We start from the raw sequence: 27,035 nt of genomic DNA on the forward strand, positions 1-27,035 counted from the left end.
TCACCTTCAAGGAGCCTGTCTATGCAAACACTGAGAGTGTTGTGATGACTTCCTTTACTAACAATGTGTGAATTCCCTGCCTTTTAGGCCAGTGAATGTAGTAGGAGACAGGAGAGACAGGCAGATGTTGAGGAGGGAGGGATCCAGGAAAACTTCATGGGGAAAGTGACATTTGAGTTGGGCACAGAACCTTTGTCATGCAGGGAAGGGACAAATGTTATAGCAGAAGCAAAGACCTGAGGAAGTCAGGGCATGGTGGTGTAAAAATGACCTGGGAGGAAGAATAAGATTCTGGAGAGGTCTGGAATCTTCCTGAGGAGGTGGAGGTGTCGCTGTCCAGGTGGGAGACTTCCTCAGAACGTGGAACTTGTATTTCTTTGATGGTTGTAAGAGATCCGGTTTACCGCAATTTGCTGGTGAAACTTGGGTCCTGAAGAGGCAGGGGGAGAGGTTCGTGGAAGTTTTACATTCCCTTTATTTCTCAGATGAAGGTAAGGCCCAGAGATGGGAAGGCTGTTTTCTAGCAGGGGTCGGGCAAACTGTGGTAGAGCCAATGCAGACACTTCATCCAGGGTTGTTCTTGTGCCCTATAGGGAAGTCCCTGGCCAGACTGAGTCTGTCTGCCCAAAACATTTTTCCTGGTTTTGCCTTCTGCCAGGTTGGTCTGTCTTAAGGAGCATGAGGACAAGGGAGCAAAAGGTGTATTTACCAAAGGGACTGGTTGGACTGGTCTCCTTTGCAAGGCCAAAGGTCAGAGTCCAGGCCAGGTCAGTAGAGGAGGGTGGAGTCAGGCCTTGGCCTGCCACCAACCAGCTGGGGGCTTGGGTTAGGGGTGATCATTGGTAGGGACTGAGGTTTTTCCAAAGCTTGGCCCTGAGAACAGTGGGCTGAACAGATTACAGCCCACACATTCTTTCTCAGGAGATTAGGGCCATGGGAGATTAGGGAATACATAGAAGGCTGTAGGAGGCCTGTAAATTTCCCATTTGGGGTAATTAATTTGATGGATTGTGAAATAGCTCAATACTTCCTCTCTGCCTCCCAGAACTGAGCAGTAAGACTAACTGAGAGGTTGTTCCCCAGAATACCCTCTCCAGTGTCCTACATAACTTGCACGGGTCCTTGTTAAAACATGCCCTGGGCAGGAGCAGGGTCTGTCCCTTTCCTGCCTCCCCTCCTGGTGCGGGATGAACACACAGTAGGTATTTTATGTAGCCATGCAGAGCTGGTACTTATCTGATTGGAACCCTTCCAGGAAACTGTTAGCGGGAGATGGGTGGGGACCATGGTGGCAACTCTGGTTTATAAATGTAGCCAACCCCCAGGGGTGAGGTTATCAGCCCAGTGTTCCTCAGGTCATTGGTGACAGCTGGGACTCTAGCCAAGATTCTTTACTTTTGGGCTGGGCATCTCCCAACTTCTGATGTGCTTGAAGTGAAAGTGAAATTAATAGCAGGTGATTATTCTGGTTTCTCTCCTGACTTCCTACTTGTCCCCCACAGTCACAAGGGTCCTTACTCAGGTGACTAACAAGGTGTGACATAGCTCTACTAGTATCTCCCCCTGTCCATGAGGGCTCTGGTGTGGCTGCACTCCTATCAGGTGCTCTGAGTGTCTTTGGGCTCACTGGGCTCCTCCCTTCTCAGTGGGGTCTGACACCTGTGATAGGTAAAGAATGCCTTTCTCTGATGGCTCTTGGATGCCCTGCACTCACTAACTTGTATCTGGACTGGTGCAGCTGGTCTTGACTGGTGTCCTTCCTTCCCACCGGGGACCCAAGACCTCACCTTAATGTGACTCTTGGTGTTTCTAATTTGGGGCTCCTTTTTATGTGGTCTGTGTCCTGATAAATTACAACATTCTCCTTGGCTTGAATACTCCAACAGCATCATATGCTTATAGCCCTCTGTTGCTTCTGTGTCTTCACTTGGGCAGTTTCCATCACCAGGAATGATTCCTTTCTATGCAGACACCTCCTGTGCTTTTTTGGGGGTGGGTGGGGGTGGGCACTGGGGATTGAACCCAAGCGCACTCTACTATTGAGCTACACCCCCAGCCATTTTCATTTCTTATTTTAAGAGAGGGTCTCCCTGAGTTACCCAGGCTGGCCTTGAACTTGTGATCCTCCTGCTTCTGTTAGGTGTGCACCACCACAGCTGGCTTCCTATGTATTCCTTAAGACTCAGACATGATCTTCAGAAGGCTTCCCTGACCACCCACCACTGAAGCTCTGTGACATTCCTTGTTGGTGGTGCTTATGTGCATTTATTAAAAACTTGGACAATGAGGAACCTTTTTGAGGCTGACAGTGATGTGGGTGCCAGGGAGTATAGCGGTGAACAAAACAGGTGTCTGCTCAGGAGCTTGGGTGCTGTTCTGTCCTACCCCCTGCATCACCTCAGTTTATACTGATCTCTCTGTCCTGCTTTAGCCTGTGAATTTTCCTTATGTTTTATTCATCCATCTCTCTATCCCCAGCACTCAGCACAGTGTCTGGCAATGGAAACCTTAAAAGTTAATGTTGAATGAGTGAATGAAGGAGCAGTTTTCTGCCTTCCTCTCCTCCGAGCCCACCTCTAGGGCAGAACCCTCCAGCTGCTTGAGTGAGGCCTTCCCTGCCTCCCATCCACACTCCCTTCCCCCTGTGCATCTTGAGCTGCTCACATGGCCGTTCTGCTTCATAGTACACCTTTTTGTGTCTGTGTCTTCTCCCTGCCCCCTCATCCGACTAAACTTCTTCTAGGCAGGATTCATTTCTATTTTAGTTTTGTGTTATATGAAATTTCTGCCCATGCTTACATTCAGTAAAATGAAGAGCAATATCTGAAGCACTATGTAAAGAAATCAAAATATAAGGGCAGGGGCTAGGGTTGTGGTTCAGTAATAGAGCTCTTGCCTAGCATGTGTGAGGCACTGGGTTCAATCCTCAGCACCACATAAAAATAAATAAAATAAATGTATTGTGTTCATCTACAACTAAAAATATTTAAAAAAATGTAAGGACAGATCAGGTGCTTAGGTGGGCTCCTGCTGTGTGCCAGCCCTGTGCCAAGGAGCCCAGGGGAAGAACTTGCAGGAAGGGTGCAGAGGTGTCTAGCTGGCTGGCAGCCAAGACACTTGAGTTGTAGGATGGTGCCCAGATCTTTTCTTTTAGAAAGAAGATGCCACCATGGAATTAAAAGGCAGTATTTCACAGACCTGGATTTCAGTCCCATGTCTATCTCTTGCCAGCTGTGTGAATCCACTTTCCTGAGCTTTAGTTTCCATCTGTAATGAGGAGCTAGTGGGAATATCTACTTTATAGGGTATTCAGGCATTGATTGAATATAACTGAGTTCTTACTTGGAGCCTGGCATTGTTACAGATGCTGGGATGGGATAGTGAACCCAACTGAAAAGGTCTCTACTTTCGAGAAGCTGACAATTTAGTGGGAGAGAAAGGTAACAAACAAAATGGTTCAAATATAGCCCAGTATGGTGGGGCACGTGTGTAATCCCAGTGGCTTGGGAGGCTGAGGCAGGAGGATTGCAAGTTCAGAATCAGCCTTAGAAACTTAGCAAGGCCTTAAGCAACTTAATGAGACCCTGTCGCAAAATAAAAAATAAAAAGAGCTGGGAATATGGCTCAGTGGTTAGTATTGGTACCAATCCCTGGTACAAGTAATAATAGTAATAATAAAAAAAATTAGGTAAAGTATATAATCTTGGAGGATGACTTTTCTGTGAAGAAAAATCAGCAGGGAAAGGGAATGGGAGGGTGTGGGAGTAGAGTGGTCAGGGGAGCCCCTCTGTAGAGATGATATTTGAGCAGACACCTGTATAAGGCATGTGGACAACCAGGGGCAGAACATTCCATGAATTGGAAGCAGGGATCGAAGAAGTCCTGAGGCTGGAGTGTGCTTGGCTGAGTAAAAGAAGAGCAAAGGGGCCATGGGGCTAGAGCTAAGGAATGGGGTCAGGAGGTATGTGTGCAGGGTGATGTGCAGGCCTCTGGCTTTGGCTTTCACCTGAGTCAGGTGGTATCTTTCTGAGGGCTTTGAACAGAGACTGTCATTTGATTTAGAAGAGGATATTTCTGGTTGTTGATCATAGAATGGACTGAACAAAGACTCTGTAGGTAGCATGTTTAGCACATTGCCTGGTGTGAAATATGTCTTAATTAATGGTGTTAAGAATACTATCAAAGATCAGCCTTTGAGTCTGCTAGTTTTGACTTAGCTGTCATCCCATCTACCCACTGCCCTCCCTGGAACAACAGCATCCAGGATGCTTTCTTCTGAGGAAGAAACATGGGGATCCAGGCTTGGGGATGAGGAGGGACAAGGTAACTGGTTCTTTGACTGCTTTTCTTGATCTTCGGTTAGTGGTTGTGGTAGTGGTATAGGAGCAGAGGCAGGAGGAAATTCTTAGCCTCCATGAACCTAGGAGATCAGAAGCTTCCTGTAAATTCCATGGCTGCCCCAGGTCAGCTGGCTTGTGGAATTTGTCTCTTCTCCATCTCGCTCCTCTCTTCCCTGGTTGTCTAGGATTCCCAGGAAGTTACCAAAGCTGTACCCACCAGAGATGCTTCCCTCTTCCCTGCCTCCACTCCTACAATCTAAGCCCTTATGGGGAGATGGAGTCCCTGACATGGTCTCTCATGCCTTATTGCCACTCACCAGATACAGAGGATCTTTGGCATCAGAACTGACAAACTGTTTCTGCTTGATTCCTTTGGATGACAGGAAGAGCTCACTACTTGATGAGGCAGCCGCTTCTGTAATTATCACATTCCCATTAGGAAATCCATTTTAGGATGAGTTGAAATCTCTGTTTTGACCTCTTCCAGTGCTTTTAGTTCTGAACACAGTTCAGTTATAGTTCTCCCCCCATTTCCCCCATTTTCTACTTCGACTTCTTGAGGGAACAGTTTCCTGGTTTCCCAGGAGGCTGTGTTCAGTTCTTGCTCTGTTATTCAGAGTGATCATCTGGTGGGGGGTTCAGGAAAGATCTGCAGAGTGAGCAGTGGGGTCAGGAAGGCAAGAAAGGCCTTTGAGTCAAAGGTAAGGCAGTGTTTTTAAATGATATGTGGAGTCCAGTAAAGCTAGATAGTTGAACATCCCTGGATTAATCAAGAGTGTGGGAGGGAGGAGAAGCCAGAGAGGTAAGAGAAGTGGACCAGAGCCAGAGCGAACAGCCTAGGGTTGTGGACTCAAGGTCAGAGGTCTGCCTAAGAGTGGGTTTTAAAATCTGGATTGTTTTAAGGCTTCCACTTTCACCTAGGACTGAGGAACATGTTTGCAAGCACCACTGACTCTCCTTCCTGCTCTGGTCTGGGGTTACTGATTAAACCTGTCCTTGGGACCTCTGCAGAATGGAGCTGAATAAGTCAGCACCTTGAACATGGATATTCTGGACATTCCGTTTCTCGGCTAGCACTGGGTAAGCCAGGCTCTAAGCCCTTGCCTCGGGAGCACTCCTTCTCCAGCTTGTAGTTGGGGCCAGGGTGCTATAGCTGGCCAGCTGGCCTCAGTTTGCCTCTTTACCACAGTTGGCTGGACACACAGGCCTGGCTCTGCCCTGCAGGGTTTCTGATTTAGGCAGAGAGTCTGCATTAATAGGAGTCTGGACTTGAGCCCTTGGCCAAACATTCCAAATTCTTTGGGCATAAAGATTTTCTAAAGGGGCTTGGGACCCTTCCAGGGCTTAGCACTTTCTGTTTATGCCCCACGCAGATATCTATTTGTATATGATTTTTATATATTCCCCAGAGTACTTTCCCAGCATCCTGGGGGAGACCTGTCTCTCACAGCCTGGCTGGATCATTGGAACTCTTCTGGCAGACCCGCTTCACACTGTGGAGTGTCCTCCCACCACCGTCTGTTCTTCCCTGGTGTCTTGCATGCTGAAGGACCGAGGGTGGAGTGGGGCTTTTGTTTTGTTTTTAAATAAGGGCAACGTGGGTAAACAGAGTGGCATTTCTGGTGCCATCGGGGAGGGCCAAGACCCTACATTCCGGTTCCATGACGACAGGCTCTTGGTTTGCTGCTTGCTGGGCTGTGGGCAGCGATAGTTTAGGCAAGACAATGGTGGCTCTGTTGAAATGTTTCTGCTGGGCTTGGGCAGAATGCATTTTAACTGAACATTTTCCACCCTGAGATCTGTGGGGATCTGGTGGCCTACTCCTTGTTCGTTCATTTTCCCTTTGCAGCTTCAGAGCCAAATTATTACAGTTCCTTTTCCTCTCCCTCTGCCTACCATTAGCAGCCTTTTGGGGGGAAATGGTGTTTCTAGCCTGGGATGGTCAGTGTTTGACTGATTTACATAGTTAGGGAAGGGAAAGAAGGTAGGGAGACATCCCTGGAGCCTGGTCTAGAGAAGGGACAGTAGGGACTCCAGGGAACTCTCCTCCTTGGGGACCATGGCTTCCTAGTGGTCAGGAGTACTGGCTCTGAAGTCAGACTGACTGGGTTAGAATCTCAGTGGTAACACTTCCTAGGTGAACCCTGTGCCTCAGTTTACTTTCTGCCAAGGGAGGTAATAGTGTCTAGCTCAGGATTATCATGAGAAGTAAAGGAATTTAACATATATATAATGCTAAGGCTAATAATACCTGGCATATAGTAAACCCCAACTCAGTAAGTATATTTATCATTATGTTAATGACATTTTAATATTATGTCCCAGTCCTCATCAATATATTTACCCTGCAAGGACTTCATCTGAGACCACAAGAGGAACAGAGCAACATCTGAATTGCTGATTTGATTTACTCACTCCCTGACTTAGAAAGTCTCACTGAGTCCTCATTGGCTGCTCTGCATAAGGAGAAAAGAACCTATGTTTATTGAAGACCTACTGTGTGCTAGATACCAGGCACTTGGTGTATACCTCTTCCTTTAGCTTAAGACCCAAGTTAAGACCGATGTGAGAAGCCCTTCACTAATTGGCTCTGTTTTGTTTATCTTTTCTCCCCCACCCCTCCAATCCCAAATCAAACAAAAACGTAAGTGTCTCCAAGAATAGCTTATACTTTGACATCTCATCCTCCATGCCTTTGTGCGTGTTCTGCCTGCTGCCAGGATTGTTCTGTGAGAGGTGGCTGGATCCTGGGAAACAGGCTAGACAGGGCATTTGGGGATCTCCCTAACCACCATCGCCAGTGGACACAGCTTGTGCAGGAGCCTACTTGTAAGGCCGTCTCTGAGGCGTAGGGTCTCATTTGCATCCTGGCTCTATTACATACTCTGTGAGGCCCTAGACACGCCCTAATATTAGCACCTGTCCTACAGGCTTGAGGAGCTCATGGCACTGAGCATGAGAACAGTGTCTGACTTACTGTGAGTACCTGAGGCAGCATTTTCTGTTTGGGGTGGTTCTCTTTCCAGTCTTAACACTGGACTGAGTTCCTTTGGGGGATCCAGAAATTAAAGTTCAATGGATCAGAGAGGCCTAAGCAGGGGTTCTTTGACCTACCTGAGGCTTCCTGTGGCTGTGGCCCTTGCTGTGGGCCATAGCCATTTCTGCTTTCCTTCCGTCTGTGACAGGATCTCTTGCTTCTCAGCCACTGAATGCACTCCACAGTGTGGCCACTACTTGTGGTGTGAGCTGGGCAACAGGCACAGGATGGCCTTACAAGATGTGGGGAGCCTCCTGTGCACACAAACCTGCTCACTTCCAAAGGACTTGCCTATTACTGAAAGGGCCACCAGGTGTCCAAATGATGAGTAATATTTATAGACCAAAAAGAATTGCTTTTGCTTGAGATTAACTGAATTTTGCTTGATATTAGTCTCTGCTCAAGAAGAGGAAATGTCTTGTTTTTCTGTCTTGCTGAATTATAGGATCAAATCCTCAAAGTCTGAGTATCTTACAGATACCTCTCATTGAAAATAGTGAAAGGCCTTAGGAAAGTAGAGGAAAAAAGAGTGGGGGGAATTGTGGTGATGTACGTGGTTAATGCCACCTCATTCTGGTCATTCAGCTTGATAGGAGAATTGGGGTATATCCCTCATTCTGTTACCAACCAATTGAGTGACCTTGATCAAGTTAGGCCTCAGATTCTTTATCTACAAAATGGAAAGAATTGTCTAGGTGTGTCCACCTCCCATAGGTTTTTCAGGAGATAAGATTGTAATTCTTGGGCTGGGGATATAGCTCAGTTTGTAGAGTGCTTGCCTTCCATGCACAAGGCCTTGAGTTCAATCCTAGCACCAAAAAAAAAAAAAAAAAAAAAAAAAAAAGGGAAGATTGTGATTCTTAGGCTGGGGCTGTAGTTCAGTGGTGGAATGCTTGCCTAGCATGTGTGAAGAACTGTTTTTGATCCTTAGCACTGCATAAAAATAAACAAAAAGTATGCTGTCTATACACAATTACAATTTTTTTTTTAAAAAGATTGTGATTCTTGTGTATTCTTATTTATTCATTCATTAAATCAACCTTTGTAAGATCTACTGTGACCCCTAGCCAGGTATCCAAGGATGAATAGTACATGATCTCTTCCCTCCTGGAGCTCAGAGATGGCAGTGAGGGGTGGGGAATTGTGAGTGGATGGACTTAAGCTTGACCATCTGGCAAGTGTTGTGCTACAGGGACATAGGAAGGTACTTTGGTACTTCACTCTGAGAGGTCAGGGCAGCTTCCCAGAAGAGGTGATTCTCAAGTGGGCCATAGAAGAGAAAGGGCAGGTGCTCAAGGTACAGGCAAACACTTGGCACTGTGGAAATCTGATGAGGTGTGCAGATGGGGTTGTAGGGCCTGGGAGGAAGAGGCTGCCCTGGGGTCAGGCTGGGGGTGGGCTAAGGGTTGAGCTTTGCCCTGAAAGTGTTTGGAGTGAGGGCAGAATGACTTGAGGCACTGGAGTGCAGAATCAGTTTGGTACTTTACAAAATTTATCCTGATGCTCTGTGGAGAGAGTCCTGGCTAATGGCAGGGAGAACTGTGACCATTTAAATTAGAGATGGTGCATGCATGAATTGAGAAAGGAGTGTGGACATAGAGAAAGAGAGGAGGCACAGTTGTGTGTGTGTATACACACAAACTAAACACATTTATATATTTTTTAGTTGTACACAATACCTTTATTTTGTTTATTTATTTTTATGCGGTGCTGAGGATTGAACCCGGGGCCTTGCATGTGCTAGGTGAGTGTTCTACTGCTGAGCCACAACCCCAGCCCCACACGTTTATATTTTATGTTTTGAGTAAGGGTAAAACTATATACTCATGTTGTTTATTGAGATAATCAAAAGTTTAGATGCCCAGGAGTTCCATTACTATAACTCCATCCTTCCAGGATAGTAAGTACACAAATTGCCAGGGATAAAGATAAAAGAGTGTTCACTGTAGCCATGTTTATAATACTAAGAAATTGCGAAGAACCTATTTGGCCATCAGGAGTTGGTTACCTGAATTATGGAGCCATGCAGCTATTAAAAGATGTGCAAATCTGTCTGAACACAGCAAGACAAATATGAATGAAAGAATAGAAAATCAGGGCTGGGGTTGTAGCTCAGTGATAGAGTGCTTGCCTAGCATGTGTGTGAGGCTCTGGGTTCGATTCTCAGCACCACATATAAATAAAATAAAGGTACATTGACAACTAAAAAATATATATATATGTATAAAGTAAAAAATCACATGCACAGCATTTTAGCTTCTAGCCTGCTCTCCTTGACCATTATTTTGTGATTCTCTCTTTTTTTATTTTTAGTACTGGGGATAATACTGAGGGCCTCACACATGCTAGGCAAGTGAGTTTGGAACAAGATAAGGTAAGGTGCCCAGCATCTCACTGAGCTACATGGCCAGTCCTTTTTGTTTTAATTTGAAGCAGTGTCTGGCTAAGTTGCTGAGGTTGGCCTCGAACTTGGCAATCCTCCTACCTCAGTCTCCCAAATAGCTGGAATTCAGGCAAGCACTACCAAGCCTAGCTATTCTGGGATTCAAAAGCCCTTTGATATTGGATTTGCTCAAGCCCACTGCACCTCTTCTTCTCTGAGTGTGACTTTCTGTCTGTGTTACTCCATGACTGTTTTGTGTCTGGTCTCTATGAACAAGGACAGTGACTCCTTCTTGACCCTCTTATTTCCCTGCAAGCAGCAGGAATAGGTGGCCATTAATTACTGTAGAATCTAATTGAGGGCTATGAACAAAAGGCCTTGTTATTAGCAACAGGTGATGTTAAGCTGCAGGCTGATTCTCCCTCCCTCTTACAAACAGAAACTGTGTGTCCAGCCCATAAAGAGGCTTTTAAACTACAGTAGTGTTAACAAAGACTTCTTCCAGAGACCTCCTTGCTTGAGGGGAGTAGGAGTAAATTCAGGCTTTGTTTCCCCTACCTTAGGGAGCCAGCTGGAGGTGAGGGGGATGAGGTGTGCCTGCTGTCTAACCGGTTTTTGCTCACAACATGCAAACCTGTGGGGTATTGTTGGGGTGGCAAGGAGGGAGGGGAAGCTTTACCTCATGTCTGCTGGGTGCTGGGCACCTTACCTTATCTTGTTCCATCTTCACAGCAGAATGAAGATGAAGGAAATACTCTACCTCATTTTACAATAAGCACACCAAGGCTCAGAAGGGCTTGCTTAGGTTTCCCTGCTAGGAATTGAGAGAGCCAGGATTTGCCCACAGGTCTGTCCTCCTGCCCATGTGCTTTTGCTTTAGCTGTGAGGACCAGGGTTAGGGCTGTGGTCCAGGCAGAGGAGCACAGTTGCCTGTGAGGATTTGGCTTTAGGGTGGTGGGCCAGGGGTGGGATTTAAACAGTCAGATATTTATTTCATATCTGCTGTGTATGCAGTATGATGCTGGGCCCTGAAAAGATACAGAGAAGAGGCCAACATGGTATTGTCCTAAGAGTCAGCCATCTGGTAGAAATCACTTCTTCATATCTGAAGAGATATGGCAGGGGGTGTTGAGGCATATATAGAGGCATAAAACCAAAGGTGGAAGAGGTCAGAAAAGCAGGCAGAGGGACTGAAGTGGCTGGGATGTCTCCTCTATGAGGGAGCGGTGTGAGCAGAGGTCTATAGAAGAGAATCTGGGGGTGTTCTTAGAGGTGACAAGTGGGAGGCTGGTTGGCTGGGATTCTCCCAGTTATGGGGAGCTGCTACAAGCTTTTGATCAGAGTTGACATGGTGCGAAAGAGCTTTGGGGTAATTCATCTGGCTGTGGTATAAAATGTGGAGTGTAGAGAGAGAAAGGAGGAGGTTGCCTTACCTTTCTAGGATGTTTACCTGACTGTAAGATTAATGGTGGAAGGGGTAGGGATGCCCTGGCTGAGGCGGACTGGGAGATCTAGGTCTTGATTTGGATAATCTAATGGTCTTGACAGTAGAAAGGAGCAAATAGCTGAATGTGCCCTGTGTCCTGGGGTGTGTGACCACTCATTGCAGGTGCTCAGCTTAACAGGGTTTTCATGTACCCATTCAGCAAGTATTTATTGTGTGTCTACTGTGGCCCTTGAGCTAAGTGTATGGTAGTGAGTAGACAGATATGATCATCCACTGTGGAGCTGGCTTTGAGATTAAATGTCATGTGAGAAAAAAAAAAAGTGACAGGAAAAACATCTGAACTGCTCTAAGAAAACAGCTTGTTCTTCCAGAGTGAAAGCACTGCTTCTCACTGATAAGATGTGTTCTTACAGAGGAAGCTCAGGGCACCACTTGCCCAGAGGGGTGGGGTCTTTAGACATTAGTCCAACCCCTTTAATTTACAGATGAGTTAAAGGGCCTCACAGTAGTTGGGCTAATTGCTTCAGGTTGTACAGCACATTCCTGGAATCTGTGTGCTTCCCCACACTTCACCTTGGCCAGACTGGTTGCTGCCCTGGGGTAGGAGAAGGGATGGAGGAGAAGGATAGGGTGAATCTTAAAATGGAAAGAGGAAGACATTTTAAACTGGTCAAACACAGAGGAGCACCCTGCTAGGCCCCCAAATTGGGTTTAAAGAAATTTGGCCAGCCTCAGATCTTTGCCAGTTCCCCAAGGTTGGTCACTTTTTTTTTTTTTTTTTTAGCCGTCTTTCATTTCTTTTCTTCTTTCTTTCTCTCTGTCTCTCTCTCTCTCTCTGTCTCTCTCTCTATGTCTGTCTGTCTGTCTCCCTCCCTCCCTCCCTCCCTTCCTTCCTTCCTTCCTTCCTTTCAAGGATTGAACTCAGGTCCTTGTGCATGAACTCTACCAACTGAGCTATATCCCCAGCGCCAGCCGCCTATCATTTCTAAGAGTTCAACACATTCACTTTTGGGAAGACCCATTTTTGTTTGTTTGTTTTAATTAGTTACATATGACAGTACAATGACCTTGACATATCATACATTTGAATCAGATGGGATATAATTTCTCATTTTTCTGAGTGAACAGGTTGCAGAATCACATTGGTTATGCATTCACATATATACACACAGCAATAATAATGTCTATTTTATTCTGCTGTCCTTTCTTTCCACCCTTCCCCTCCCCTCCCCTCCTATTACTTCTTTCTACCCGTTCTAAGGTGACGCAATTCTTTTTTTTTTTTTCCTCACATCTTCATACATGTATCTTGTATAACAATGAGGGTCTCCTTCCATCTTCCATGCAATTCCCTTTCTCCCTTCCTTTCCCTCCCACCTCTCTTCCTTATCTGGTGGTAATCTTCTTCTCATACTCTTCCTCCCTACCCCATTTTGAGTCATCTCCCTTATATCAGAGAAGACATTCGGCATTTTTTTTTGGGGATTGGCTAACTTCACTTAGCATAATCTGCTTTAATGACATCCATTTCCCTGCAAATGCTATGATCTTATTATTTTTTATTGCTGAGTAATATTCCATTGTGTATAAATGCCACATTTTTTTTTTTTATCCATTCATCCACTGAAGGGCATCTAGGTTGGCTCCACAGTCTAGCTATTGTGAATTGTGCTGCTATAAACATTGATGTGGCTGAGTCCCTGTAGTATTCTGTTTTTAAGTCTTTTGGGTATAGACCGAGAAGAGGAATAGCTGGGTCAAATGATGGTTCCATTCCCAGCTTTCCAAGGTATCCCCATACTGCTTTCCAAATTGGCTGCACCAATTTGCAGGTCACTTTTTATCCCAGGTATTGCTTTTTTCTTTTTCTTTCCTTTTTCAGTACTGGGGACTGAACTCAGAGGCTGGTACATGTTAGGCAAGCCCTCTACCCCTGAGCTATATCCCCAGCCCTCCCAGGGCTTATTTCTCTGCTTATTTCTGAAGGTCCAAGTGTGTCATTTACTTTATTTATTTATTTATTTATTTTTTAGAGAGAGACAGAATTTTTTAATATTTATTTTTTTTAGTTTTTGGCGGACACAACATCTTTGTATGTGGTGCTGAGGATCGAACCGGGCTGCACGCATGCCAGGCGAGCGCGCTACCGCTTGAGCCACATCCCCAGCCCCGTGTCATTTACTTTAGAAGGCCAGATACCCTGAAAAATTCTGTAGACTTTCTTTTGAGTCTTGAGGTTTTGCTCTATTATGTCCATAAAATGTGTGCAGCCTCAGATCCATTGGGCTGGGTCACCAGGGGTTATGGGGAGGCACGCAGTGAGTGCAGCCCCTCCCTAAAGTGGGGACCAATTGGCCCACAGCCAGCTGTGCTGAGCCTCTGAATGAAATGGGTCCTAGAATGTAGATCCACACATAATACTTTGCTGGGATGGTATGATTTTGACTGGAAACTTCAAAGGTGGCAGAATTGGAGCAATAATCCAAACATTAAAAAAAACACACTTATTGTATTATTCATGTTTGTTGTAAATTTATTATTTTATTATTTTTTTTTAACATTTATTTTTTAGGTATAGATGGACACAACACAATACCTTTTTTATATGGTGCTGAGGATCGAACCCGGGTCCTGCCCCTGCTAGGCGAGTGCTCTACAGCTGAGCTACAATCCCAGCCCCTGTAAATTTAAATAATGCAATTAAGCAACAAGAAGAAAAGAATCCTTTGTAATCCTATCACCCAGAAATATAAATCATCACTGAAATATAAATATAAATCAAAATATAAATAACACTATAATATAAATCACAGTATAAATAACATTTTGTTGTATATAGCTATGCGTATGTGTGCATGTGTTAGCAAGAATGAGATAATAGCAAAACCATATGCTGTTTTGTATTTTTTTTCACTTAGCTATAAGAAAAAATTCTGTCATTAATATTTACATCACCAGTTTTAACAGCTGCATAATATTTCATTATACAATCATATCATGATTTACCTAGCCAGTAATGTGTAAGATTTTAGGGGGGTTGTTTTCCAATAGTGAGCGTCTTTATTGTGATAGCTGATTCTAAAATAAGCACATGCTTAAGCTGAGTAAAGGAAAAGAGAGAAAAAAAGAAAGAAAAAAAGAAAGGTCAAATTCTAGAGGTTACATACTATAAGATTTCATTTATATAAAATTCTTGAGATGGCAAAATTATAGTGTCAAATAAAGGATAAGTGGAGAATTCAGGAGAGGGTGTGTTTCTGTGAAGTGGAGGAACTGTTTTTGTGCCCTGATTGGGGTGGCAAGTATAAAATTTCATTTCCAAATAAAATATTTAAATAAATAAGTACATTCACACTGTAAAAGGTATATGATGATAAAGAGGAAACCTGTGGGTAGCCCTTTAATTGGTGAAAGTTGTGGGTTGTCAAGCAGTCAAGATGCTGAGGGCCTCACATGAGCGGGATCATCCTGGGGCATCTGAGAGTGTCAAGGGCTGGGCTGGGCCACAAGGGGTAGAAGTAGATGAACCTGGAATGGGGAGTCTCTCAGCTGAGCAGGGCCTTGTCTGATTTTCACAGTGGATGGAGAGGAAGACTCAGGCCAAGTAATGAGGGGGCAGGGTAGTGGTATGAGAGGCGTGAATTTGGAGTCAGACCCTGTGTGCTCCAGCATAAGGCCCAGAGCCCAGCAGAGGAAGTAGGTGCCAATCTAAGTTCCCATCCCTCACACTGGGCCCCTATAGAATGGATGTTTCCCCTTGGTCTAGCATCCTGGCTACACATTAGAGCCATCTGCTGTTCCCATTGTAGTTGATGTCCAGACCTCAACCCATGACTGAACAAGAATTTCTGAGTTTGGACCCCTGGCAGTATTTTGTTTTAAGGTCCCTGGTGGTTTTAATGTATAGCTAGGATTAAGAACCTTGTGGTTAGACCATAAACATGTAAGTTGGCTCTTTTAGCCCACGACTCAGCATAGTACATGGGAGAGCCGCAAGTTACCACCTCCCTGTTTTCTCCCACTACTGCAGTCAGTGGGGAGTTTGAGGCAGGAGCAGTGTGGTGTGCAGGGGGCTGGTCTGGTGGCTGCCCTCTGTGGTCCCTGCTGGAGTCTGATGTCTGTGTGCTGGGGGTCCTTTAGTTGGGACGCTGGCCCCCTATATTCTCTTTACCTGTGCTAGACATGATTCCTAATTTTGGACGATGTAATTGATGCTTTCTGGTGGCCCAAGTCCTCCATCTAGAGGGAGGAGGGTCTAGAAAGTTCGTAAGAGAGCTGATTTGGAGCATGGCACATGCCTAGTGGGATCAGAGGGAGATCATGATATTCTCTGCATATTCATGGTGATTTTTAGCTCACAGGGTGCTTTCAGACATGGACTCACCCAGTCCTTATAGCAAGCCTATAAGGCAGACAGGCCCCAAATGGAGAAAAAGGGGAACAGACTTAACAGGTGCTTTGATTCAAGGAAGGAAAGAGTTGGAGTGAAATTTATCTTTTGATTGCTATGCTAGTCTACTTTTTTTCTACCCAACTAACAAGGTCCATAGATTTGCTAGAGACTTCAGGCTTTATAGGAAACACTGTTTTATTATGACAAGATATATGGTTACTGGCCAGAAGGATCCTAGGTTTTCAGCACTTAGGAAAATCCAGCTGTGAGTCCCAGCATGTGTGTTAATGCTGTCGATATGTCAGTGCCTGTGCATCAGAATGTTGGGTGGTGTTTGGAAACAAGGAGGAGGCAGGATTTTAAAATCACTTGTTGCTACATTTTTATCCTGGTGGTGCTTCAAAAAAATTCATATCTCCAGCTAGGACATCTTTCCTGGGTTCTAGAGAAGCATCTTCAATAGTCAAAATTATTCAACTGAACTTGGGTACCTTATCAGAAACTGGATGGTAGTAGTAATAGTGGTTGTGGTAGTAATAATAGGTTACATTTATTGAATCTGCTCTACAGTCAGCACTTGGAACTCACCTAAGCTCAGAAGGTTGCTGAAGACATTAAATATTTCCATTTCAGAAGCCAAACCAAACAAAAAACTCCTTCCACTCACGAGTTAAATTAGTCATGATACCTTCTTACAGTTGATTACTATGCATTTATTCAAATTGGTGCCGTGAAATATTAACTAAGGATGTTGAAAATGTTCCCTGTATATTAGTAGATAAAAGAAAATTGTGAAACAGGCGTTTGGAGGTTTTCAATAAATGTTTAAATCCACATACATACTCATCATTTTATTGGGGAGGAAATTGACATATCTAAAGACCACACAGCAGTTGGGATCTTGGTCTCATTCTCATTTGTTTCTATTTTTAAAATAGAATAGTTATAATTGAGGGTCAGTTGCTGTGTTCAGATCAAAAAAGAGGGATGAATCAGGGAGACTTATTTGATACCCTCATTACTTTGTATAGCTCTTTAGAGTTGATAAAGCACTTTAAGGCATAGATGACTTTTTCCTAACTTAAAAAAGAATACATAATTATTATATAATTAAGAAAACCGAGAAATGACCCCAGGAAGAAAACATTTCTAATTCTGCAGGAATAATCACTATTACCCTTTTTTTCCTTGTCATTTCTCATTGCAAATACAAATTTTATAAACCTGGGATCATGTTGTACATATGGTTTTGATTTCTTGCTTCTTTAATCTATTATAGACATTTTGCTTTATCATTAGTTGTTCTTCTATAACACGATTTCCAGTGGCTATAAGGTGGCCTTCTAACCTATAAATATTAGGATGTCTTCAGTTTTTTTCATTATCTTTAATGATGTTTTTAAGTACCCTGGTCTTTATGAACATCTCATGTTGTTTCCACAGATTCAATTATCGATGTGTCCCAGGATCAGTGTCTGATAATGCACTTTCTATTTACATTTTTACTCTTGAGCTTTAAAACAGCATCATGAAGCTGGTAGAGGAGGGATTGTTATCCCCATTGTACAGGTTGGAAGATGAGGCTTATGGAAGTTTCTATTTGCTCAAGATAAGAAGCTACTTGAAGTGAGAAGGAGAATTGCTTTAACCCACTGAGTGTGAGGGAACAGAGTAAAAGTTGAGTTCAGATTCATCTGTTTTGTTGTATTAGTCAAAGTTCCCAGAAATTCCCTTCTGTAGCCTCCACTTTCTGATGTCTTTGGCTCTGCCCTCTATTCCCACAAAGAACAATTTTTCTCCCTTTCTATATTTGCAAAGGCTCCCTGTGGCTATGAGTATTCCCTTTTCTGAATTAAGTCATCTTTGTTCCCTCATAAAGCATGGCTTTTAGTTTACTTACAGTCTTTGACACCACTTTGGGCATATTCCATTTTTCAGTAATCCTCTTAAAGTGTGTGCATTAACAACTCTTCAGGTTGGAAGTGACTGAAACCCATGTCAAACTGGCTTCAACAGAAAAGGACATGTGTCGGCTCCAGTACCTGGGAACTCTAAGGGGGCAACTGACCTGGCCTTGGCACTGTGGGGTTCCTATGCTGAAAGGCATTTGAGGGCTCCATTCTCTCCCCACCTTTCAGTACGGCTAAAACTCCTGCCAAGGAAGGGAGATATTCACTCTTTCAGGATTTGTATATTACTTTTTTTTTTTTAAATATTACTTCATAAGAGAAGATTTTGGTTGGTCCTGTTTGGTGGGGCATTGTGGCTTCATTTGCAATGTGGGGAGGTGTGGCTTTCATGTCTGCTCAAAATGGACTATGGTCTCTTTCTCTTTTTTCTTTTTTTAAGACAGTGTCTTGCTATAGCAGTTGCCATTTGTAATCCTAAGTAGTGGGGTAGTAGGTGACCATGCCTGGCAGTATCATACTTTTTAGAATGAAACTTAAAATCACAATAGGTCTCTATTAATACATAATCGTATCTAGAACTTCTGCTCAGCCTGTCTCTCCCCTCTTATATTATTTCTGCTGGGAGATTTTTGACTTGTACTTTAATCTTATTCCAGTTAGGTTTCATATGGCTGTATTCGGTCCAGAGAATCAGCCTGTTGAGGTTTCTTCTAGCCCTAATTCTGTCATCTGCTTCCTGCCACCCCCTCCCAACCCAGTGCATTCTGCAGTCAGGTGATAGGATGGATGCAGCTGACAATCAGTGGGGATGGGAGATGGAGAAGGTAACACAGCTCCTGGCAGGCAACCACATCAAAAAAGCCAGAATCTTCTCCCATCTCCTGCTCCCCACTCCCACAGTTTCCTTTGCCTGACCTAAGATCAGCCTTCTGGGTTCATGGTATATCAAAGGTCACTAGGAAGGGCTTCAAGCAGTATGCTTTTCTACTGAGGTCTCAAACAGACTTAATTTTAAGTAGGAAGGATCCAGGTTAGACTTAAGAACCTCTTGGCATTTGTGACTATGGAAGGCATGTTAGAGGCTGTCAGTCACTAGCGTGTTCCTGAGAAGTCTGTAGTGGTATAGGGTGTTAAGCAAGAGGTCGGAAGTTCCTATGTGTCTTGTTGAGCCTGCTGGTTTATTCTTCTAGCCTTTGCTTGCAGGCACTCTTATGGGGGAGGGGGCATGGGTGTACAGAGTAGCTTTTGGCCTCTGTTGCTCTATTAATGTTTCCAAACTGTGTTATTCAGCTACAAAAACAGTTTTCTTCCTTTGTAAGCAAGAAACACAAAGCATCCCTTCAGAGAGGGTGGGCAGGCACTTCTGGCAGTGTGTTGCATTCATCCGATGTTGTACAGGGGGAACCACCTCAGCTAGTCAACAGAGTTGGACATCAGCATCCGGAGGAACCCTGGGAAAAGAGGGCACTGGGGGCCTGAGTTCACAGATGATGGCCAGCAGAGAGTCCAATCTAGGCACTGGCTAGTGTGAGTTGGGCAGGGGTGGGGCTGGAGAGCAGTCTTTTCCATGCACCCAGCCACTCTGATGGAGCCTCCTGTGTGCTGTATGTATGTCTGTGTCTAGACCTGAATCTGGGAGCAGTTTCCCTCTTGGTTGTTTGGGAGGAGAAGGAGACAGATCTCTGTTGATGAGTGTTGAGGGTGGTGTATCTTCCTCACTTCATGGTGGGTTTGCCAAATCTCTTGATATTTTGATGTTTCATCCCTTTAACTCTAAACCTTCTACTTGCAACAGATATAGTTTGACTTGAAATAAATGGGGTTCTGCCTGCTATCCCTCTCCCTCTCCTACTCTATCCTATCCCCCTTCTTTTCAGGCCTTCCTTCCTTCCTTCCTTCCTTCTTTCCTTGGTGGAGGGGGGGATGCTGAGCCACATCCTCAGCCCTTTTTATTTTGAGACAGGTTCTCGCTAAGTTACTTGAGACTTCTCTAAATTGCTGAGGTTGGCTTTGAACTTGCTATTCTCCTACCTCAGTCTCCCTAGGTGCTGGGATAGGCCATGCCCCGTTTTCTTTCCTCTTTTCTATCTGCCCTGACTTCATTCCACACAAGGGAGGTTGGAGCAGGGAGGCTGTTGGTTAGGCAGAAAATGACTTCCTCATCTTTGGATGGCCCCTGTCTCTGGTCAGTATGTCCAAAGAAAAATCCAGGGTTTATTGCTGAGATTGTCTGGTATTGGTAGTGTTTGTGGGGTTGAGACAAGAAGCCGACATGTCTGGGTATCAAACATGGGTTCTGAAATCACTCTGGTACAAGTGCTGGCCTGGGTTCTGGACCTGTCCACCATGGTGACCTGGTTTGGAGATCTCCTGTGTGTTGTAAGGGTGGGGGTGTGAGGCAGAGGTGATAGGTTATGGGCTATTCTCTCTTGAGTTTAGCATGCCTTGGGACTCAGGACTCCCTGGCACGAGGTGACTTGAGCCCCTGCTGCAGTTTGTGAGGGGTGGGCTTCAGGAATGGAGGGCCTTGTGGCATTAAACAGTTATTTTCTTCCTTCACCTTTCCCAGCATGGCAGAGATACATGTTGATTAGCACTACCTAACCCTTAGCCATAACTTGGTCAGTTTGTATCAACCAGATTTCCACTTTTCTCTGTTATGAGAACAGAAACAACTTGGGAAGATTCAGCATCAGCTGGGGGTAGGGAGATTAGTTGAGGTTTGCCCTAATGGAATGCTTTCTGTGCTGTTCTGGGGGTTGCTGGAGAAATTATATTTTAATGGGAATATGCCTTCCTAAACTTTAACTAGCAAAGCCACAAGAGCATTTGCCAGTTAATAATATACCTGGTAAGTTGTTGAGCTGAAATTTAACAGCCAATTTAAAAAACAAGGTAGAAGATTTTAAAAATAGGACATTGAGAACACGTGTGTCCTAGGGTGATTTCTGAGTTTGCGTTGGAATCAGTGATTTTGTGCTGACGAGGAGGGTTTCAGTGGCCCTATATCACTGGTGGCCTTTCTGGGAGGTCCTAATGCCTGGCTCTCTGTCTCTGAAAAATAATTTAATGTGCTGCCACTTGTAGATAAACCAGGAAGCCATTTTCACAATTTTGCAAAGCCACAGGCTGGGGTGGCTCTTCTCAGTAAGATAGGGGAAGGTGGCAGCAATGGAAAATGCAGTGGGAATCACGGTGCAGGCAGATGCTCCAGGCACGCACAGCAATAAAACCCTCCTGGCCAGAGCAGAGAGTGCTCAAAGCAGGGGTGGGGCTGGCTGAAGGAATAAAGCAGGGAGTGGAGTTTCTAGTCTGATATCTGAGATGACAAAGTCCTTCTGCAGAGTTTGCTTTGGAAAAGAGAAAAGGTTACCCCCACCCCAAAAAAAAAAAAAAAAAATCTCTGAATGGAAAATTTAAGGAAACTGAAACAAAGGCTTCACTTGGATTCCAAATGGTGTTTGTCACTCTAGGAGAGTGGTACTTTTTGTGAAAGGCCCTAGATCACAGTAAGGCCCTCTCTAGCTTAAGCTGCCAGTCTTCACATCCTGGAAAGTGAGTCCAGATGTCCCTGAGCCTTGCCTGCTCTTCCTGGGGCCATGGCGGGCTTGTGGCTAGTGGGGTGTTACCAGAAGTGAGTTCCACGGGTGAATTCTGCTTGATTTGTATTTACGTTCTTCAAGGTGCCTGACACTAGTGGTTGTTCTCTGTGCATTTGTGGAACACATGGGGTGGCTACTTAGAGCTGTGTGCACCTTGAACATAAAACACATGCATGCATATGTGCACATGTGAATTAGTCCCTGTCTTCAGTTCCTTCTGAAGTTTTCCTTCTCCTGACTCTTGTGAATCTTCATTTCTTTTTGTTTGATTAAAAGAACTAGTGTGTGCCATCCAGGCAATGCACTAAATGTTTTGATGTGGACTGTCTCATGTACTTCTCACAGCCACTGTATGAGGTAGGTGCTAGTATTATGTTGCTGTTTTTCAGGCAAGAAAAACATTGAAGTAAAAAATTAATTTTTCACAGGAATTTATGGTCATATCAGAATTATCTCTGACTCCAAAGCTGACCTCTTAATTTCTAAGCCACAAGCTTCCCTTTTCTGGGCTTTGAACTGGAGTGGGGCAGGTGTCTCAGTGTATCTCCTGTCCCCCATCTGTCTCTCTGTAGACCTCTGTCTCCCACTGCCCCCAGGAATAGGAGAGCCCTAGAGGTGAGATGGCAAGAGAGAATTATCAGGTGCCGAGGGATTAGCATGGTGGGTTCTGTGAATTTATTTCCTCCAGATGTTATTGTTGCTGTTGGTACAATACATTAAAATTAGGAAGGGAAAATAGCAAATAGGGAAGTGCTGGTATAAGGTAAGGATTTTCAAGCTTTTTGAATGATGTATATTCCATAAATAAATTAGCATGTACCTCAACATGTGTATACTCATTTATAAATTATACACATAAACTGCTTAGCTAATGTATCTATAAGCCACACTCACATATTTAAAAAGATGACAGGGCTACAATATAGATCAGTACAAGAATGCCTACCTAGCATTCATGAGGCCCTGGGTTGGATCCCTAGTACTTCAATTAAAATAAGATAAAATAAAATAAAAATAAGTGGTTGGTTTGTTGTTTTGTTCCTGAACTGCAGTGATCCATCTTGGGCACTATTGAGTGCTCTACACTTTGGAGACCCCTGGTCTCCCCCCACTTACCTGCTGAATGCTCTACTACTACAGCCCTGCACTCTCTGAGACCCCTGCACCTGACTCTCCCCTCCATTTTCAGGTGCTCTGATTTGCAGAAGCAGGTGGGCTCTGCTCTTCCAGCCCTCAGGTTTTTCACCTGGAGTTCTTCCAAATCCACTGGAACCTAGATTGAAACTCTGCTAACTGTTGCTATGGCTCTAGGCATTTGCTGTTATCCTTGAGTTCCTGAGTCAGTCCCAACAGCTTTTAGACATCTTGGGGTACAAGGGAAAGGCCATTTCATGGCTTTGGGTATAGCTTGAAGACTGTGGGAGATGTGGAGAAACTGGAACTCTTGTGCACAATTGGTGGGAATATAAAGTTTGGTGGTTCCTCAAAAACCTAAATGGATCTAGGTGTAGTGGCACATGCCTATAACTATAATCCCAGTGATCCTGTAGGCTGAAGCAGGAGGATTACAAGTTCAAAGGCAGCCTCAGAGTTGAGTGAGGCCCTAGCTAACTTAATGAGACCCTGTCTCAAAAAATAAAAAGGGCTAGGCAATTCTGGTACCAAAACCAAAACAAAATGAAACAAAGGATCTAAATAGAATTATCACATGATCCACCAATTCCATTTTCAAGTATATACTCAAAGGAAACGAAAGCAGGGGCTCAGACATAGTTGTACGTGGATGTTCATTATAGCATATTCACAAGAACCAAAAGATGAAAAGAACCCAAATATACATCAGCAGATGAAGGGATGAATGAAATGTGATATCTACATATAATTGAATATTATTTGGCCCTGAATAAGAAGGAAATTCTGTTATATGCCAGACATGGATGAATTTCAGAAACATTCTGCTTAGAGAAATAAGCCAGGGCTGGAGTTGTGGCTCAGTGATAGAGTGCTTGCCTTGCACGAGTGAGGCACTGGGTTCGATCCTCAGCACCATATAAAAATAAGTAAAATGAAGATATTGTGTCCATCTACAACTAAAAAAATATTTTTTTAAAAAAGCTGTTTTTAAAAGAGAGAAGTAAGCCAGTTACAAAATGACAAATATTGTGTGATTCCACTTATATGAGCTACCTAAAACAGTCAAATATATAGAAGCAGAAAGTAGATTAGAGGTTTCCAGAGGCCAGGGGGAGGAAGGAATAGGGAGTTATTGCTAATAGTTACAGCATTTCTGTTTGGGCTAATGAAAAAGTTTTAGAAATAATGGCAGTGGCTGTACAACATTGTGAATATAGTAAAATAAGAAGGAAAAAAAAAGAAAAACCTTTAGGGAAGCAATATGGGGAGGCTGGGGGTTGGAGGGAGAGCAGATAGTTAATTCTGTTGTTTGAACTTGGTAAAGTACTGATCAGAGCCAGGCTGTCCCCATACCTGTGAGTACCCAATGCCAGACACGAGGACTGCTAGAATGGGACACCTGTGGCCACACCCTGGCCATTCTGACTGGCAGAACAGATACCTCTCCTTGCCCCCTGGGGAGATGATCATCAAGATTTAGGTCATGAAGTAGGACCATTTGTTCCCCTTCTTGTCCCCTCTTGCCAGTCAGCTGATGAGAAGGCTCTGGTGCTGCAGCCTAGTGCCCTGCGATTGAGGACATATCTCTCTGGTACTCTAGTGTCAGGACTCTGATTTTCAGCAGCAGGTAATGGTTTCTCTCCAGTCATGAAGTAGGGCAGACAGGTTTCTTTGGAGTTAAATTTAGGGCTTAGAATCCAGGGGTGACTGAGAAAAATTGTGTTTAACTTCTATCCCACCATCAAAAAAGAAAGAAAAAGTCCTAAATTAAGTGAGGTACACGGAACTTGCAGATACCTCACCAAATTGGAACACATGCCTCTAAAAATAAAAGATGCTGAAATTTGGAAAAGACCAAATGTGGCTGCTCAGTCAGGTGCTTGCTTCCCTGGATTTCTGTTTTCACAACCCTCATCCTAGTGCTGCAGCTGCACAAGATACAGCTGGATGGCACGGTCCCCTCTAGGGGACGGTGCTGGGTACAGGGGTCCTGGCAGGACACACAGGCCCTGGGAAGGAGTGGGAAGCCACCTGTTCCACCAGTAGGGAGGCAAGCCCAGGAGAGGCCTTGGCATCTACCCCCTGGGGGTTGTGACTTCCCCTGCTCCTAATACCTCACACCTCCTTTCACAGGGTGGCACCTTTGATTGCCCTGAGGTGGGCGGAGCAAGTATGCAGCTGTTTGTCTTTAACTCAAGAGTCCTTTAGTGCTACCTAGTTCCCAAGGCAGGTATGACCAGGCCCCATATCTTTGGTTCTGTGATTTTTTTTTTTTTTTCTTATTGCTTTTGGGTGTTAGGTGGACCCAGGTGCTGGATAGATTCTCAGAAACAAATTCCAAGAAAGCTGCTCAAGGGCCATATCAAGGTGTCTGAAGCTACAGTCAGAGCTTGAGTTTGCATCTTAGGTGAAAAGGTTTCTGGTTGTTTTAAGAAGTGAAGTTTGTGTGGAGAAAATAATAACTACAGCCAAAAGATACTGGGCTTACTGCATGCTGGGCCTATCTCCAAGGGTCTTTACACAGTGATCTCACAACAACCTCATCAGATGGGTACAGTGACAGTGTCCATTAAGAGTAAGAAAGCTTAGGCTAACTGTCCTGCCCTGGGTCACACAGATAGCAAGAGGTGAAGACGGGATTTGAACCCAGGCATTCTATCTCCAGGGCCTGTACACTTAGCTACCATGTACATTCCTCATTTCTGCCAAAGCCGCAGGGCTGTGTCCTTGCCTGAGGCACAGGAAAACATGTTGGGGACTCAGGGCCCTGCAACCCCTCCCACTGCTTCTGCTCCTATTTTGGGAAAAAGGATAGGATAATGATTGCCCTACTTTCTCGCACTTTACTCCCCTTCTGGAGTGAGGGTGGCATCAGTCTAATTTTTATCACACAGCCTCCTGTTTTCTGCCTGGTGCATTTTGGTCAGGCCAGCCAAGGACACATTCATCAAGCATCTGCTATATGTCCGAGCCTTCCATGGGTGTTTTACTTATTATCTCACAGCGACCAGTGAGGTGTAGGTATTATTGTTCTCAGTTTTCAGGAGAGAAAACTGAGGCTCAGAGAGGTGTATGACTTGTCCAAGTTGAACAGCTAATTAATGGCAGGATTTCAGTTTGATGTCAGGACCATCTGACTTCAACACCAGTAGCTTGCCCCCCTCCTCCAGGAAAGTGCAGCAGGGATGCCATGACCTTCCATTCTCCTGGCTCTGCCAGAATCCTGTCTTCCTCTTTGGTGAGTAGGGTGAGTCTGAAGACCCAGGCTGAAACAACATGTGTCCCCTTCCAGGGAAGATGCTGCACTAGGGAGAATTAATAGCCCATAGTGTTCCCCTTGGGTGTGGTCAGGGGCGGGTGCAGGGCTGGAGGACATTTTTTCTGGGCCACTTCTCCGGTTGCCTGTACCCAGTAACTGAAAACTCTTTGGATCTCCTGGCGGCCTGGTTGGAACCTGAGGGAGGCTCATTGCCTTGAGGGGCCAGGGCAGGTGTGAGGTGAATGTGAGTTGTCTACTCTGAGACTTGTTCTCCCAAGAGCTGTGCAAGCCGGTCAGGACCACCTCAAGAAGCTGGGAGTGCCTTCTGCAGCTTTTTCTGGCTAAGCAGCTGGGATTCTTCTCTTTCTTCTGGAGCCTCAGTCATTCTAGTGAGTGGCAGAGAAGCCAACTGGGAATGAGGGCAGTTTGGGGACCTCATTGAGGAAATTTTGCTAAATGACCTGATATTTCTAAAACTTGAGGACATTGTGTTTGGGCTTTAAAAAACAACAACAAAACTAACCAGAAAATGAAAAGGAATGAATGATTCAGAGTATCAGGCTCTTCATTCCGAGACTGAGGGCACAGTGGGCAGTGACCTTCCTGGAGGGGCAAAGAGGCGGGTGCTGGCCGGGTTCTTTCCCAGGGAGAGCAGACCAGGGCGGTTAGGGGCTGAGGTGGTGAAGGAAAACTGAAAGTTTGAGAATGAGTTTGGGTTTAAAGACTTGATAGGTCCCTGGAGTACCAGCTTATTCCCCACCCTGGGCTAGCTCCCTGTGTGCCTCAGTGTCCCCATCTGTATCTTGGGGGTGAAGGACCCTCATGGCTCCTGCCCCAAGGCATTGGGAAGCCTCAGCCACGGGGTGTAGCTGTTACATGGTCATTGTTGTCGATATTTATTATTTAAGCACCTCTCTGTGGCTGAGAAGTGACCTGGGGTGGAGTATCACCTTGGGCTGTGGGTCTCCTTTCTCCTCTGTACCCTGCTGTCACTGTAGTTAGCACCTCCTGCTGCTGGGGACAGTGAGCTAGATTCTTCATATGAGTTACTCTCAGGTGGTTGACAAGCCTTCTTGGAATCCCCATAGAAACTCTTCCCACATCTCATGACATCCTGAGCACTTGTACATGCCTGTGTGTGGTACACGTCCCCCTCTCCTGCCCTTTCCTCCTGTCCTCCCCCCACTCTGCCTGCCCCACATCAGGGCCTGGGCCTGGACCAAATCCTCATCCTTAATCCCAAGGTGCCTGAGATTCAGGTTTCAGGAAACATTGGAGTAAATAGAGGGTTCAACATTTGGAATCTACATCTTTAGTAGCTTCTCATCTCATTCCCATTTCTTGGCCCAGCTTGGGCTCCTAGGTGCCCTTGGCTCCTGAACTGATGCCAGACACATGGGAATAGCAAAAGGCTTCTCCAGGATGGGTGGGACTTGAGGCTGGGTCCTGACTGCAGGAGCACGGGCTGTGCATTCTGGACAGAAGGGAACAGGAGTCAGCCCCCCAAAGTGAAGAAGTGCCCAGGTGTAC

The 27,035-nt window shown here is 44.9% G+C and overlaps 1 protein-coding gene across 3 annotated transcripts in view; it reads left to right on the forward strand.

The window, feature by feature from the left end:
• Positions 1-27,035, forward strand: part of Plekha7 (pleckstrin homology domain containing A7) — a 215,618-nt gene that overhangs the window by 25,200 nt on the left and 163,383 nt on the right. Inside the window, exon 1 of one of the 3 annotated variants that reach the window (XM_058576955.1) lies at positions 4,151-5,420. The exons of the other annotated variants lie outside the window; for them this stretch is intronic. The gene's annotated coding sequence lies outside the window, so the exon portion shown is untranslated. Of the gene's footprint in view, positions 1-4,150; positions 5,421-27,035 lie in introns of those variants that run through there. 3 annotated transcript variants of the gene reach the window in all.

Source organism: Marmota monax, unplaced genomic scaffold, assembly GCF_021218885.2.
Source record: "Marmota monax isolate L192 unplaced genomic scaffold, Marmota_monax_Labrador192_F-V1.1 WCK01_AAM20220418_F8-fsc00061, whole genome shotgun sequence".
NCBI classification, from domain to species: Eukaryota; Metazoa; Chordata; class Mammalia; order Rodentia; family Sciuridae; genus Marmota; species Marmota monax.